General features: G+C 43.7%; 1 long non-coding RNA gene across 1 annotated transcript in view; it reads left to right on the top strand.

The window, feature by feature from the left end:
• Window positions 1–16,307, top strand: part of LOC143841314 (uncharacterized) — a 98,943-nt gene that overhangs the window by 21,683 nt on the left and 60,953 nt on the right. The window contains exon 2 of the long non-coding RNA XR_013232663.1: window positions 14,948–14,986. This is a non-coding gene — a long non-coding RNA (uncharacterized LOC143841314). The remainder of the gene's footprint in view (window positions 1–14,947; window positions 14,987–16,307) is intronic.

Genomic DNA, 16,307 nt, shown 5'->3' with positions numbered 1-16,307 from the left:
CTGTAAGACAGGGCCTTTTCTGTGGTACCCCCGCAGGTTTAGCTTGCCCTTCCTGGTGCTGTGTGCCCAGCATCTCCTCTTTTTAGTTTCAGGTGCCAGGCCTTTTATTTTACCCATCCAACTGGCTTATCGGGTTGCACATGTGTTCATGTTCTGCTTCTCAGTGTCATTGCTGGCTTGGAAGATGCTTTCCTGTTAACATTGTGGCATGCAGTTTTAATGAATAGCTTTGAGTTTTTTTTATTGCTTTGTTTCATTGGAGGTTTCTTATTGGAATGCCACCTCAAAAGCCTGCCACTGAATGAACAGGACAGAAATGTTCTCAGCAAATAGACTCGAGTTTCACTTGCAAAAATCAAGGCAAATAAAACTGTGTGTACTGGAGCACATATCATAGTGACTTTTCTGGGCTCCTGAGAAATAAAAAAGCACGCAGCCTGGAACGCTGGTGCTCCAAGAGGGCCAGCAGCTCTCTAAATGCCACTGCTGAAGTGGCTTTTTCAAAAGTAATTCAGAAGAAATTCAAGTGGAATTCGTTTAAAATGGGAAGATGACAAACCCAATAATTTTCAGGAGACGGAGGGCTCTTCGGGGCTGCCTTACACTTTACGAGGCATGCTCAATGTTCTCAAGCCAGCGTTTGCTTCATGGGGAGGAGTGCAGAACTGGCTAGCAGAGAGGGAGGGCGCTCGACCTGTCTCTCACCTGCTCGTATTCCTCTTTAACTGCTCCCTTCCAATAACTTCCCTGTTTTCTTTCCAAGTGATATTGATGTTACAATTAGGTTCATGGGAAAGCAGAATGCATTTTAAAAAGCTAATAAGAAAAAAGTCAAGCCTTTTCCCCATTGCCTTCCTGTAAGTACTGCTTTGGATCTCTTTGGGGAGAAAAGCACATCGCTGGCATTTTAAATCAACATTGACTTCATGCATGGCCTGCTCTAGGGTTTGCATGAGCTCTGGGCAGAGGATTAGCTACCCATCTACCCCCATACACCTGCGGCTGTGTTTCGTGTTCACACACACTGTGCCCACCTGCCTGTATGGCACTCCTGCCATGGCCCATCCTAACCCTGTTCACTCTCTTGCCAGTCCTCCCAGTGCTTACAGGGCCTTCCCCACTGGTGCTGGGCAGTGCAAGCAGGTGGGTGCACTTGTGCTAGGAGCGTCATCTCTGTGCATCATCTTCCCTCAGCACCCACCACTGGGCAGCATGTCCATTTGTAGGATTGTCAGCTCCAGATTGGGCAATACTTGAGAGATTTGGGGAGTGGAGCCTGAGGAGGGCTGAGTTGGGGGAGGATCTTAGACGGAGTATAATACCATAGAGTCCGCCTTTCAAAAGAGTCATTTTCTCCAGGTGGACTGTTACCTATAGCCTGAAGATCAATTATCATAGAATCATAGAGTTGGAAGGGGCCATACAGGCCATACAGTCCAACCCCCTGCTCAACGCAGGATCAGGCCAAAGCATCCTAAAGCATCCAAGAAAAGTGTGTATCCAACCTTTGCTTGAAGACTGTCAGTGAGGGGGAGCTCGCCACCTCCTTAGGCAGCCTATTCCACTGCTGAACTACTCTGACTGTGAAAAGTTTTTTCCTGATATCTAGCCTATATCGTTGTACATGTAGTTTAAACCCATTACTGCATGTCCTCTCCTCTGCAGCCAATGGGAACAGCATCCTGCCCTCCTCCAAGTGACAACCTTTCAAATACTTAAATTGTAATAGTAGATCTACAGCCCCTGGCAACTCTGCAGTGGGGAGTGTGGGGAGTGGAATGGATCACAAACAAGTAGCTGGGAGAACCCCAATAGATGCCTTGGGCCTCTGTGACTGTCCCATCTCAGCGTAGGCTAACTCCACCCCTGGATTTACAGAGCTGGGAATCTGTGCTTACTCACAACATGGAGTTCCACCACAGAAAGAGTCGTCAAGTCAGAATAGAACGTAAATCCTACAATGCTCTCTTATTGCCCTCCCATTCTGTACATGATTTTTTAATTTGATTTGAAAAGCCACGACAGGGCAGCCATTGATCGTGATAAATGATCCCTCAGTGTTTTCAAACCGGATGGGGCAAATGCATCTTGCTTCTTCCGTTCTGAGCTTCTTTTCAGTTAGGCACTCATCTTCATGATGCTGGCTTTACAGTCCTCTTCCATATACATGTAGAGTCAACCGTGTTCACTTTTTGTAGAGATAATTTCCGTGCCAAGTGCTGTGGAAAATCCAAGGTCCAACACTGAAACATACTCAAGTACAGAGGAGTTGATTTTATGGTATGACTCTTCCTGCCCCCCGCTAATCTCATATGACTGCAGTGATGTGAAATCTTAAAGCATTCATTTAATGTCTGAAAAGCTCTGTCAAATGTCCGAAAACTCCCTTGGGCTTGAGCCTTCTGGCCATCCATTTCCTGTAATGCTGGCACTGTTCTTCCTAATAATAGATTTCAGGAACAGGCATTGCAAGAGCAAAAATTGCTTACCATTTTCTTTGGATCAGAATCTTTCCCCCTCCCATGGATATCACAAGAATAATTTCTGGAGCACATATTCTCTTATTTTTTCCTACAAGCAGCTTGATTGAAAAGTACATGTAACAGATGGGATGCAAACACTTGCTCAGTTTTATGCTAATGGACACTGTCCTTGTTCATCGTCATAAAGTTACAAACTTTAATGAGGAACGGCTGATGACTGAAAACATCTCATGGATGGTACAGAAAGGATACAAACCCTCTTTCTTCATTTAATTTAGCGGTCTAACTTTAAAAAGTCCTTGAAAATATCATTAATAACTACAATAATTATAACCCTTTGAATATTTGATAGACTCCTGCTCGAGCCATTACCTGAAGATTCGCAATCCTATGCAGTGGGGAGTGTGGGGAATGGAAAAGATCCACTGGAACCCTAGACGTTGGAATTTCTTCCATGGAAAGTGGCTGTTGTGGGGAGAGGAAAGGGAAGGCGACTGTAAGCCACTTTGAGACTCCTTTGAGTAGAGAAAAGCGGCCTATAAGAACCATAGAATCATAGAATCATGAGTTGGAAGGGGCTGTACAGGCCATCTAGTTCAACCTCCTGCTCAACACAAGATCAGCCCAAAGCATCCTAAAGCATCCAAGAAAAGTGTGTATCCAACCTTTGCCTGAAGACTGCCAGTGAGGGGGAGCTCACCACGTCCTTAGGCAGCCTATTCCACTGCTGAACTACTCTGACTGTGAAAATGTTTTCCCTGATATCTAGCCTATATCGTTGTACTTGAAGTTTAAACCCATTACTGCGTGTTCTCTCCTCTGCAGCCAACGGGAACATCATCCTGCCCTCCTCCAAGTGACATCATTTCAAATACTTAGAGAGGGCTATCATGTCCCCTCTCAACCTACTTTTCTCCAGGCTGAACATTCCCAAGTCCCTCAACCTATCTTCATAGGGCTTGGTCCCTTGGCCCCAGATCATCCTCGTGGCTTTCCTCTGTACCCTTTCAATTTTATCCACGTACTTCTTGAAGTGAGGCCTCCAGAACTGCACACAGTACTCCAGGTGTGTTCTGACCAGTACCGTATACAATGGGACTATGACATCTGGTGATTTTGATGTGATGCTCCTGTTGATACAGCCCAAAATGGCATTCACCTTTTTTACCATTGCATCACACTGCCTGCTCATGTTTAGCTTTCAATCCACAAGCACCCCAAGGTCTCGCTCACACACAGTGTTACCTAGAAGCATATCCCCCATCCAGTAGGCATGCTTTTCAATTTTCTGACCCAGATGCAGAACTTTACACTTATCTTTATTAAATTGCATCTTGTTCTCATTTGCTCATTTGCCCATTTTTCCATTTTTCCACTGTGTTCAGATCTTGTTGAACTCTGTCACTATCTTCCAGAGTATTTGCCAGTCCTCCCAATTTGGTGTCATCTGCAAACTTGATGAGTAGTCTCTCTCTTCTTCTTCAGTAAAAACCAACTTTTCTTCTTCAGTAATATCAGGGGTCTCTCAGTCCAACCTCCCTCACAGGGTGTCTGTTGTGGGGAGAGGAAAGGGAAGGGGATTGTAAGCCACTTTGAGACTCCTTTAGGTAGAGAAAAGCGGCCTATAAGAATCGACACTTCTTTTTCTTGGAACACTGAAAATGTAGCCTCTCTGTATAAAGTCAGAGAAAGCCAGACTCCTCCAGAGCCATCACCAACATAAAATTCAAAAATTTATTATAAATGGTCCAGTCCAAGGTGGAGTTACTCCAGTCTAAACCCATGGCATAGGAGTGCACCAGATTTATTTGGAGGTGGTTTTTTTTGTAATATAAAAGTTTGTAATTCGTTGAGTGGTTTCCCCAAACAGGTAAATTCATTCTCACATCAAGACAGCACCTGCGGCTAAGTAAATTAAGCCAATTCTTTGACTGATCATTTGTGGAGTGACGATAATATTTTGAGTCGTGTAGCCAGAGTGTGGGAAATTGCCAGTATAAAAAGGAACAAAAAAACTTTAAAGCCCAACAAGATCAAAACAGTATGATCAGACCGACAGCACCAAGTTATGCATATGTTGCTCAATATATTTGGGTGTGTTTTTTTTTTGCAAGTGTGGTACCCTGCCACTTGGAGTAAGCTTCAGCAGGTTTTATTCTTGTCCAGGGACTGAGGCAAATTTAGCCGATTCAGCCTCCCAGCATAATTCTGAATGGGTCTGACACTACAAATGAACAGGAAATGGTTAGGCCTACCAGTGTGTTCAACACACTTTGTTAAAACTTGAATATCAGTGAGCTCTACTGCAGGGTTTTTTGTTTTTTAAAGTTGACTGCCAATGTCCTCCAACAGAAATGAAAAAGAGATGACTAATATAGGCAGCAGAATTTAACCTTAGTCAGGGAGCGTGAAAATTTGTGATGGAATTAGTGGAAGCCAAAGTTTTTGCTTCCAGAGGAAAATGATATCACCTCATCTCTGACATCTTACAAAATTATACAGACGTGCAGAAATTCCAAGGGAAAACCTTAAGAAATGCAACATACTGATAGTCCGTGTGCAGTACAACTTCTGCTCGTGTCACATTGGATATAGACAACCTAGGGTGCAAATTCGAGTCCAAAATCTGGGAGATCCAGATTCAAGTGTGACCCGGGTCAAGAACTTCTGAAAGCCCTTTAGACAATCACTCTCTCTCCGTCTAGCCTACATCAGGGTAAAAGAGGGAAAAAGGAACCACATATTCCACTCTGAGCTCCCTGGAGGAAGGGCAAGATAAAAATGTACTTGGGTTAATGGCAAATGGATAGAAGCAGACAATAAAACTGTTTCCAAGTTGACAGATTTGGGGTAAGAGAAGCACAGAATCATGGGTTCTGATGCAGCAGAAGCATTTCTGGAGTAGGCCCAGGACTTGGAACTGGAAGTAAACAAAAAGAAGATATTTATGCATAATCTTCCATGCTTCAGAGGCATATGAGGCAGAATATGAGACGGGACTCTAGGGCAGCCTCTGGAACGTGCTAGACCTTCTCCTTGCTTCCCAGTGACCCTCTGGTACAGTGAAGGGACAATGTTTCCCTGACTCCTCACTGTATAAGAGACCTGCAGGCCGCGCACAGAGAGATTCAGGCATTTTAGAGCACTGAGAAGCAGCTTCTGAAACCCAGTGTGGAATTTTACTAGAACAAAAGGAAATCATTCTCTTTGACAAAACCCCACAAGGCCAAACATGGTTTCAGTGCCCCCAGCTTGAAGAAAACACATACAGCTCACCTCAGAGAACTAGGAGCCGAAACCACAAGTAAATTTAAACATTACTTATCTGAAAGATAAGTGAATGGCAACCATTAACAAGAGGAGCTATGGCTTGGTGGTCGAGCACCTGCTTTTCATGTAGAAAGTCCCAGGTTCGGTTCCCGAGCCTCTCCAGTGAAGAAAAAGGCAAGGTGGGGCATGATGTTGTGTTGGATCTGAGACCCTGAGGAGCTACTGTCAGTCAGAGTAAAAACTGATCTTGACAGACCAAGCGTCTGACTCCACAGAATGCAATTTTCCTGCCTATTCCTGCCCTCTGAGCCCAGTCTCTAGGACAGAATACGCTTCCGATGTTTGAAAACAACGTTGGGGGGGACGGATACTAAACTGCATTGTAAAGAGGCCGCTAGAATGCTGGGGAGATGCATTTCACTTATGGAAAGTGTCGTGCCGTTCATTCCACAGCATGAGCAATACGGAACAAGAGCGATCAGTTGCCATTCAGCACTCGTCATTTCACGACATCTATAACTCAACGGCGGAAAGAAGAGAAAAACAAAGTGGCAGAGTAGAAGAGTCTGTTCATCATCGCAACAGAGATTCAGAGGCAGCAAGGGAAGGGTGTGTAAAATCATGAAGCCGTTGGAGCCAATGGCTCATCCCAGCTCTACCCTCCTGCATTGGTCTCTGATCAAACGATCGACAGATTTGGCTTGGCTCTCATGGCCCTTTCTTGTATACCCAATCACCACTTTGAGGTTGGGAGGCGTATTTCTTCCAGGCCAGACTGGCCAGGGATTCTGGCTTTTGGTGGTCATGGTGGGGCTCATCTGGGCATGAAATTGGAGTCACAGTGGGCCGGCAGATAGTTGTGAGTTTCCTGTAGTATGCAGGGGGTTGAATTAGATCAGGGGGTAGTCAACCTGTGGTCCTCCAGATGTCAGTGGACTACAATTCCCATGAGCCCCTGCCAGCAAATGCTGGCAGGGGCTCATGGGAATTGTAGTCCACAGACATGTGGAGGACCACAGGTTGACTACCCCTGAATTAGATGACTTTGGAGGTTCCTTCCAACTCTCAGATTCTGTGATTCTAATGCCACTGTGTGAACTTTACTAATACCTTTGCAAAGAAAATGGAGATCAGTTCTTTTGGAGAAAATGCCTGAAAAGGTGGACTCTATGTAACTCCTCAGGCTCCATCTTCAAATTTCCAGGAGTTTCTCAATCGGGATCGATCAACCTTATGCCCTCTCAATCCCCAGTCAGTGGCCGGGAAGGGGGAGGGGACGTGGCAATGCACTACAGAAGCCGAAGAGTTATTTCACAGAATGGGCATTTTGCTTGTGTAGCATCCAACTGAACTGTCCAACACTGTTCAATGTGCTCTTATTGCCAAGTCTCAGAAAGGTTATGCAATTACAACACAATACCAATCACGTCTCTCAACACAAAAGGGGATGACCGCTGACAACAGTTCCTAGAAATGATGGTGAAAAGGGAACCTGATTGCCTTGATAAAGGCAATGTTGCTCAAAAATCAACTTGAAGATGAGCAGATGAACTGGTTGGCGTTTCATACTCTGCAGAAAGAGTCTGTTACCTGCCTTTCGTCTGATTTCTCCCCCACCCCCCACCCCGCTGCATTTGGAGAGCTTGCTCACTCATTCCAATTCCGCTGCATGCAAGGAATATTGAGAAAGAGAGCATTTGGATATGGGACAGATACTACAGCTCTTGTTTGCTATTAAGGAAGTCTGTTGTACAGACTCTCACACTCTGACATCCTATGATTTTATGGTGCTGATTTTTTACTGTTTTATCACTGAGAAAATTTTATGAACTTAGGCAGATAGTGAGTGGGTGGGCAGGAACGGATGTGCCGGTGTTTGTCTCTTGTGGCCTGCCCTTGCATACCCAGGGAATTACTGATCACCACTGTGAGATGGTAGGCGAATTTCCTCCAGGCCAGTTTGGATTCTGGAGATTTTTGGAGGTGGTGGAAATCACTTGGGCATAGAATTGGGGTCACTGTAGGTTGGCAGGCAGTTGTGAGTTCCTGCATTGTGCAGGGGGTTGGCCTAGATGACCCTGGAGGTCCCTTCCAACTCTATGATTCCACAATTCGGTGATTTGTTGCTAAGAATTTCACTGTTGGGAACATTTATTGCTAAATTTATATTAACTACTGAGCCTTTGGGGAAGGTCAGCGTACAAATCTGAAAATATAAATTATTGGGTTGCATCCTTTGAAAAATGTATAAGGGGGGGATTTTTGCCTAATTATCCTCTCCTATAGCAGACTTCTGCATCCTGCTTATGTTGTTCCTGGAAGGTTTCCTGTGCCCACAGAAGCACAGCAGCATTTTTGGGACCAGTTTACAGTCCAGCAGAACAGGGGAGGTCAAGAATTCTAATCCCACCAACAGAAATCCGTTCAGTCAACAGACATTTGTCGTGAGATCTGAGTTGTTTTTGTTTGGTTAGCCGTCTCAAGCAAAAACTCTGAAGAGGCAGGATTAAGTGATAACCGAAAGTAAATAACTGAAACACATGCTCAGATGCGGTGAAAGCTAGATTTTACTGTTCGGAAGCTTCACATAAATGCTACCTTAAAGATGCTGAGGTGGCCAGTTGATGGTAAATATCTGGATGCCAATATCAGCCATCTCCCCTGAATGATGGAATTGAGCTAGTTGGGTAGAAATGTCATCTGATAAAGTTTTTTGAAAGCCCTGTTTTCAGAAGAATTGTAAATTGACATTTGTTTATTGCTCAGCTCCACACTACACAACTCAGGCACGGCTAAATAAATGGTTTCAAAGTATGAAGCCCAGATGTTTCTTACTCCTGAACCACAGGAATAACAAACCTGTGTATGCCCTGAACCCACTTGACCAAACTCTGGGGAATTGCCTAACCTAGATAGCTTTCCAAAATCTTTAAAAAAAATTCATTGTGACTCCTGACTTTAGCCTTCCTTCTCCCAACCTTTTTGGCTTATGGAGAAGAGGCAAAATATTTCTTCCCCAAGCTTCTGGTTAAATTAAAATTAAAAAATGCCCTTTGGATATGTTTGCTGAGCTCTGATTAGTGTCCAGAAGTTCAGACAAAAATAGATGAACGGAAAGCACGCTCTTGCATGTGGGCAGAATCTTGTTACGTTCCGAGATACAGAAAGACTTCTCGGGGAAATTATGTTCAGTTTGTATTGCATTTGAGAATTTACAACCCAAGCCTATTCCATGAACTGGTGCTGTGTAACAGGTAACCTTTCAGACTAAGACTCAAATCCCCATTTCAATATGAAACACACTGGAAAACTTGGGCTCAGTCAGCACCCCTCAGTCTAAGCTACCTTATGTGATAGTTGGGAGGATAAAATTAGAGAAAATTCTCATAAAATCCATGGACTGCCCCTTTTCCACCCACCTGCTGCTTCTGCAGCTGAAGTCCCACTGGCCGGCCATCTCTGCTCCTGGAGTCAAGGGACCCTCAGGAACAACCTAGGGCAGGGTTAGCCAAACTGTGGCTCTCCAGATATCTATGGACTACAGTTACCATGAGCTCCTGCCAGCATGTAGTTCATGGACATCTGGAGAGCCACTGTGTGGCCAACCCTGGCCTAAGGTGTGAAGTGCAGGATCCGCAGTGGGAGTGGGGAAATCATCCCTCTTCACCAATGGACTAACTGTACAATTGTAGAATATAAATTTCTCCTTGGGTCTTTGTGGTCTAAGACTGTAGGACTTGTAGGAAGCTTGGCATATTTTTTTAAGCAAACGATTACTACCGAAGGTAGTCACAGGTTTTGGTAGCTTTGTTAGTTGGAATAATGTTTTAATCCATGATGGGGCCATTAATTCCTATTTGCATACTTCCCATGTTCAGACAGGCCTCTGACAACCTCTGTTTTGTACATTTGGATGAAGCATGCAAATCTCCTGGAAAACCACATGGTGTCTTTTGAAGAACTGTGCAAAATACATCTACATATTGTGTTCTGGTATACAAACTTAACGGAGGGGACCCCAATTCTTGTGATTCCAAATTTAGAAGAATTGCGGCAAACATTGCCTATCCCTGTGATTACTTCTCAGAACATTGGATGTGGAATATTTTGGTTTAAAAGAAAAATGATCATACCTTTATATGTGTTTGCTACTGATAGCAGTTGAATATAGGAGCTGATTTTTGCACCATGTGAAAAGTGATAGGTCAACTGAGGACTACGTTAGTTTTGACCAAATTTGGGGGCTCAGATGGGTTGGTGGGGTATAGGGCAGCATAATTGCCTTTGACAAACCTATTGGACCTATTCTGGAAGGAACATGCTGGGGTGGAGGAAATCACTCTAAGAACTGCATCCCATGAATGGGGAAAGTGTGAAGCTAGAAGGAACAAAATAAGTACCTGACTGTTCTTGTTTGTTAGTCCCCAGAGAGCTCAAAGAAGAAGAGTTGGTTCTTATATGCCACTTTTCTCTACCCGAAACAGTCTCAAAGTTGCTTTCAATTGCCTTTCCTTTCCTCTTCCCACAACAGATACCTTATGAGGTAGGTGAGGCTAAGAGAGCCCTGCTCGGTCAGAACAGCTTTATGAGTGCTGTGGCGAGCCCAAGGTCACCCATCTGGCTGCATGGGGAGGAGCGGGGAATCAAACCTGGCTCGCCAGATTAGACGTCCACGCTCCTAATCACTACACCAAGCTGGCTCTCAGACTTTTAAAGAACACCCCACTCCTGGTTGCATCTATTCCAACTCTTGGAAATTCTTGGAAAACTCAAAACTGGTACAAACTCTGAGAGAGTGAAGTGAAAAAGATCGCCCATCCAGGCATGGAGGCAGTAGTTCTTGAGGGGTCTATCTTGTTGAATGTACTCAGCAGAGATAGTAGCCCAACATGAGCAGATTGAACTGGTTGTATTGCAATCTGAGGTTCTAAAAGACTTGTCATTTTAAATAATTTAAAACATTCATAAATATGAATGAAAACATGCTCTGACCTGGATAGGCCAGGCTAGCCCGGTCTCGTCAGATCTAGGAAATTAAACACGGTTGGTCTGGCTATTATGGCCACCAAGGTTGCGATATGGAGATAGGCAATGGGAAACCACCTCTGAACGTCTCTTGCCTGGAAAACCCTACAGCAGCCTTTTTCAACCTTTTGACTGTAGAGGAGCTCCTGAAATGAATATTCAGACTTTGAGGACCCCGGGAAGTGATGTCAGCTGGCCATGCTTCCCCGCCATGTCCCCCGGAAGTGACATCACCACCCATACCCTTTGCCCTTCTTTCACTACTCTTCTATAGGTGATCCACCTCAGTTAGGCCTCAGTTACAATTACCTTCCTTTTCTCTACGGGGTCAACGTAAATCAGCTATGACTTGATGGCACTTTCCACCACCGCTACCCATGAAAATATATTTGTTTTTATGGATAGGGGCCTTAAAACCTGGAAATGAACCAGGCCTCTATGGACCTCTGAGAGGACCTGGAAACATACCATCCAGGATAGGGCCATGGCTCAGAGGTATAGTGTTTGTTTTCTATGCAGAAGGTTCGAGGCTCAATCCCCAGCATCCCCAATTCTTAAAAAAATGATCACATAGTAGGCCACAAGAAAGACCTCCACCTGAGACCCTGCAAAGCTGTTGCCAGTCAGATAGGACCTTGAAAGACAAGGATCTGACTCAATACGAGGCAACCTCCTGTTTCTGTGTTGTTCTGTCAGTCAGCAGGTTTTCCGTGCCACAATTATACAGTAGCTGTGCCTGCAGCTGAGATACCGCTATGATTTGAATTCAGTTGTTATGTATTATGCATAAATCACACTACAAATAAATAAATAATGCCCGTCTTCTGGAACACGGTGAATGTTATGAATCAACATTAACATTTAGGTTTATTATCCCCCGCTATGAACCTTGGTGACGACGAACATGTAAGGCACACAGGTCATTCCTTCTGGACTCTTTTGAAGCACCTTCTGCTTAGGAGAAGTGGAGAAAAGCCAGAATCGCCCTACTTTGGGGATGAAGGAAATGGAAAGATACCGCAGTGGGGATCACTGAAATGCAGTGCAATCCAGTGATGGAATTCTTACATTCCCAAAAGGAACGCCTAAATCTATCTGAACAACTCTACAAAAAACTTTGTTCATTTTATTTGAGCCTCTTTTTTGTATCAGCAGGACATTACAATTTTGAAACCCAACATAATGTATTTCCAAATAAAAAAGAAAACTCAATATTTCTTATAATCGCTCAATTAAGCAGAAGGAAAGCTACATTGAAAAGCACTGGGATTCTTTTTTGGTAGGATAAGCTGATGCTTTAAAATGTTTCATCGACTCTAAAATTATAATGCCGATGAATGGCATTTTTGAAGAGCGATTAAATGGTAAAATGAAGGGGGAAATTCACCTTTGAATGCAGAAGAATTCTGTTTTATTTTGGGTAGATTCTGCTGCTAAGATCCAAGGAGTCTTGTGTGTGCACCCTGGCATTTCCCCAGGCACAAGAGAGCCCTGACTTCCTTATAATTGATTCCTTTCCTTCACACAACACCTGAGGTTGCTGCTAATGCTCCCCAACTACGCAACACATGGCACAGGCCTGACTAGAAGGGAAGGCCTCCACAGCCTGATTACACCAGAAGAAATTTCTCCAGACACCTGCATTTGAAGCCTACAGGTCATGTCAGTGCAGATTTCCTGGATGGTTAGAGAAGATATCTCCCTCACTTTTCATTAGCAGAAAAGCTGGTTGCATCCAACCAGCTTAAACTTTCCTGTATGGAATTGATTTTGTTCAACAGCCCATGTGCTCCCCCTCCCACACAAAAAAGCTTTCCATGAAGGTTAAAATGAAAATAGAAACAGAAGTGGTTGTGTTAAGCCAAGAGTGTTAGAATTTCCACACATTCCAATTGAAATTGCAAATAAATGGGTAGAACGTTTCCTGATCTAATTCTAATTGGTTTCAGCGGAGCTTGCTTTCTGTAAAGGGTGCTTAGGACTACCACTGAACCTAGTATATTGTTTTGTCTTTGTACTCTCCACTGCCTCAACGCTTGTCACCCATGCAAAGATGGGGATGGAACACGAAGCTACCCATTAGCCATGCATTTGTTTCTTACATCCACATCGAATTTAGGTTTCATAGAAATGAGGACAAGATACTCAAGATTTGGCACAATGGTGCTGAGAGGGGTGGGACGGTCGCCACTGACTTTAGTTTGCACCCTGCAGTTAAAAATCATATTAAAACAACCTGCCTTTCACTTGCCCTAATTACGTTTATGGCTAAAATTTCCGTGAAAAACCGGACAGCGTGTACAGTGTTTTCCTACTCTGGAGAAGAATCACACACCTGACCATAGAAAACATACTCCTGCACAAATGGTTGCAAAAATGAAATTTGTTACTAGAGATGGAATGATCATTTGAGCTATTGACTTAATTCAAGAAAAGGGGTCCAATTAAACAGCAGATTAAAATAAGAGTTTTCAATACAAGTATTTAGGAATAATGAGGACCTCTGTCCCCAATTTAGAAGAGGCATTCCCCTTCCCCATTCATACAGAAGTGGTTTGTCTAGGATAAGAACTACTGCTAGATGAACCCAGTTTTTTTTTTTTTTTTTGTGGCAGGACTCATTGGTACCAAGAACCACCTTGGGGAGGGGGGAATTGGTGGACATCAGTTCAACCTTGTATATGAGCATCAACACTTTTTTTTAAGTAAAAAAAAAAAGCACTGCAGGCACCATGTTAAAGCAAAGCATGTTCCTTCCTTAGAAATACTGCTTTTATACCTATGCAAAATTATGTAGATACAGCTGAATCCAATTGTTATTCTAAATGGGTTTTATCACAAGCTGCCTGGGTAGTGTTTGCAGAAAGGGTGGGATGTACATTTGTAGGTAAAGAAGTTCCTTTGATTTCGTTAATGATTTAGGTGCTGCAAAAACATTTTATTGGTCAGAGCTTTTCATGGTGTCCAAGCTGCAGGATTCTTTTTTTTTGGGGGGGGAGGGGGTGGATCTAGGGTCTTACTTTGTTGGTTTTGAATTTTAATATTTTACTTGTGATGTAAGTTGCCTTGAGCAACAATGAAAGGTGAGACATATTTTAATTAATAAATACACTTAATCAATGGACAGATGCAATAATTGGAAACATGGTCTAGTGCAGGGGTAGTCAAACTGCGGCCCTCCAGATGTCCATGGACTACAATTCCCAGGAGCCCCCTGCCAGCGAATGCTGGCAGGGGGCTCCTGGGAATTGTAGTCCATGGACATCTGGAGGGCCGCAGTTTGACTACCCCTGGTCTAGTGATTAAGAGCTGCGACCTCCAATGGAGACAACCAGGTTTGATTCCCCACTCCTCCACATAAAGCTGGGTGAATTTGGGCTAGTAACAGTTCTTAAGAGCTCTCTCAGCCCTACCTACCCCCCCCTCCCCAAGGTGTCCTTTGTGGGGAGAGGAATTGTAAGCTGCTTTGAGGCTCTTTTGAGCAGTGAAAAGCAGGGTATAAAAACCAACTCTTCTTCTAAATTCAGTAAAATTAAAATCTATGGGTGGGTAAGGTGGGCTGTGGCTCACAGGTCCCAGGTTCAATGTTTGGCATCTCCAATTGAAAGAATTTGGCACTGGTGATGGAAAAGGCCTCTGTCTGAGAACCTGGAGTGCTGTTGCCAGTCTGAGTCGACAATACTGACCTTGCTGGACCAAGCCCCTGACTCATATATGCACGATAATGGTGGGGAAGCCTTCCACAGAAATTCACTGCTAGTCTATCGATGCCATAAAAAAAACTCTGAGAGTAGACCAGTAGCACGATAAAATCAGAGTCCAGTAGCACCTTTAAGACCAACAAAGATTTATTCAAGGCGTGAGCTTTCCGAGTGCAAGCACTCTTCCTCAGTCTATAAACTGAGGAAGATTGCACTCGAAAGCTCACACCTTGAATAAATCTTTGTTGGTCTTAACGGTGTTCCTGGACTCTGATTCAATCACATGAGTTGCAGTTACCATCTCTCAATAAGTACAATTATGTGAGTCAGCCCAGGGCACGAAGGCTGCAATCTCAAAGCTATTTACTTGGAAATAAGTCTCACTGACAATAACGAGGACTGACTTCTGAGAAAGCATGCTTAGGTTCAGTGTTCTTGATTTAATACCTTTTATTCTCTCTTCTCTAGCAAGAGTTCTGGCACCAGCCTGTATTCAAAGGAACCCTGGTAAGATTTTCACATACTCTCTTAATCATTATTACTTAATAATGAACAGTGGTGATTTTCAACTGCGGCTGAAATGGCCAACTAGTGGTTTTAATGGTGTTTGGGAACCTTCTTTCTTTATATTCTTTGCATTCACTGAGAACTCATTAAATCTACTTACGTTTCAAAGTAAACATTGCTCATCTAAAGCATCCTCTGTTCCTCTTTTGTGAAGAAAGCATGGTCTATCTAATTTGCTTAATTCCCCAAGTTCTGAATTGTACACTCTGCAGAAAAACATACCTTTCTTTTAAGATATGTTCAAATAAATATACAAGTGTTGATAGAACTCTTGTTGAATTAAATCAAGGCTAGCCATTTTGTTTAGCTGCAAAAACTATGGCAAGTTCTGTGATCCCTTAAAGACCAACACATTTATTTTGTCACTGGGTAGAGCCTAATTATTAGAAGAATTTATTCCTCATCTTCTGAATGTAGAAAATATTTTGTTTTAATGTTCTGATGTTTGCTGCCTAGGGGACTCTATTTGAGTTGAAGGGCAGGATGAAGGGGAAGGTATCCCCTGTGCAAGCACCGGGTCATGTCTGGCCCTTGGGGTGACGCCCTCTGGCGTTTTCATAGCAGACTCAATACGGGGTGGTTTGCCAGTGCCTTCCCCAGTCATTAGAAATGTTATAAATAAACCATGTTGTCAGACCCATTAAGGTGACTATCAACAGTCACAAGGGTACCACTAGATTTTTAGACATCTGCAGAAGTTTAGATTGTCAGCACTTGAATGTAAACATTTTACTAAATGTTGGACCTTCACTTAGATATCTGATAGGCTGGCTCTAGGTTGGATCCTGCCTAGCATTTCCCACAGATGGAGGTGTTTGTGTGTGTGTGTGTCAATTTTTGCTGATTTCCCCACTGCCCTCATTGCAGACTGCTAGCTCCCCCGTGCTGTTCCTGAAGGATTCCCGTCCCCTGATAGCAGAATGGTGGAGGGGGGGGGGGAGCATTTTGAACCTCAGTAGGAGGCAAGAAAATTGCGCTTTTCCATTGGAAATTCTTTCAAATTCTTATTTGGCTGGATCCAAGCTGTTATGTTCACTGTTTGGTGCATCTAAGGGAAAAGCTCCTTCCTTACAAGAAACACGCACTGGAATGAATGTGTTATTCTTTAGCTACAAGACACTTGTGGGGCAATCCCATGCAGAGTGGCACCATTTCCCACTCCATAGACTTCAGTGGATTTAGGTAGGTGTAATGCTCTTCAGAAAAGAGCCTATTGTGGCGCAGAGTGGTAAGGCAGCAAAATGCAGTCTCAATCTCTGTC

This window comes from Paroedura picta, chromosome 7 (assembly GCF_049243985.1).
Source record: "Paroedura picta isolate Pp20150507F chromosome 7, Ppicta_v3.0, whole genome shotgun sequence".
Lineage (NCBI taxonomy): Eukaryota > Metazoa > Chordata > Lepidosauria > Squamata > Gekkonidae > Paroedura > Paroedura picta.
The sequence above is the reverse complement of the archived record's forward strand: the minus strand, read 5'-3'. Positions and strand labels throughout refer to the sequence as shown.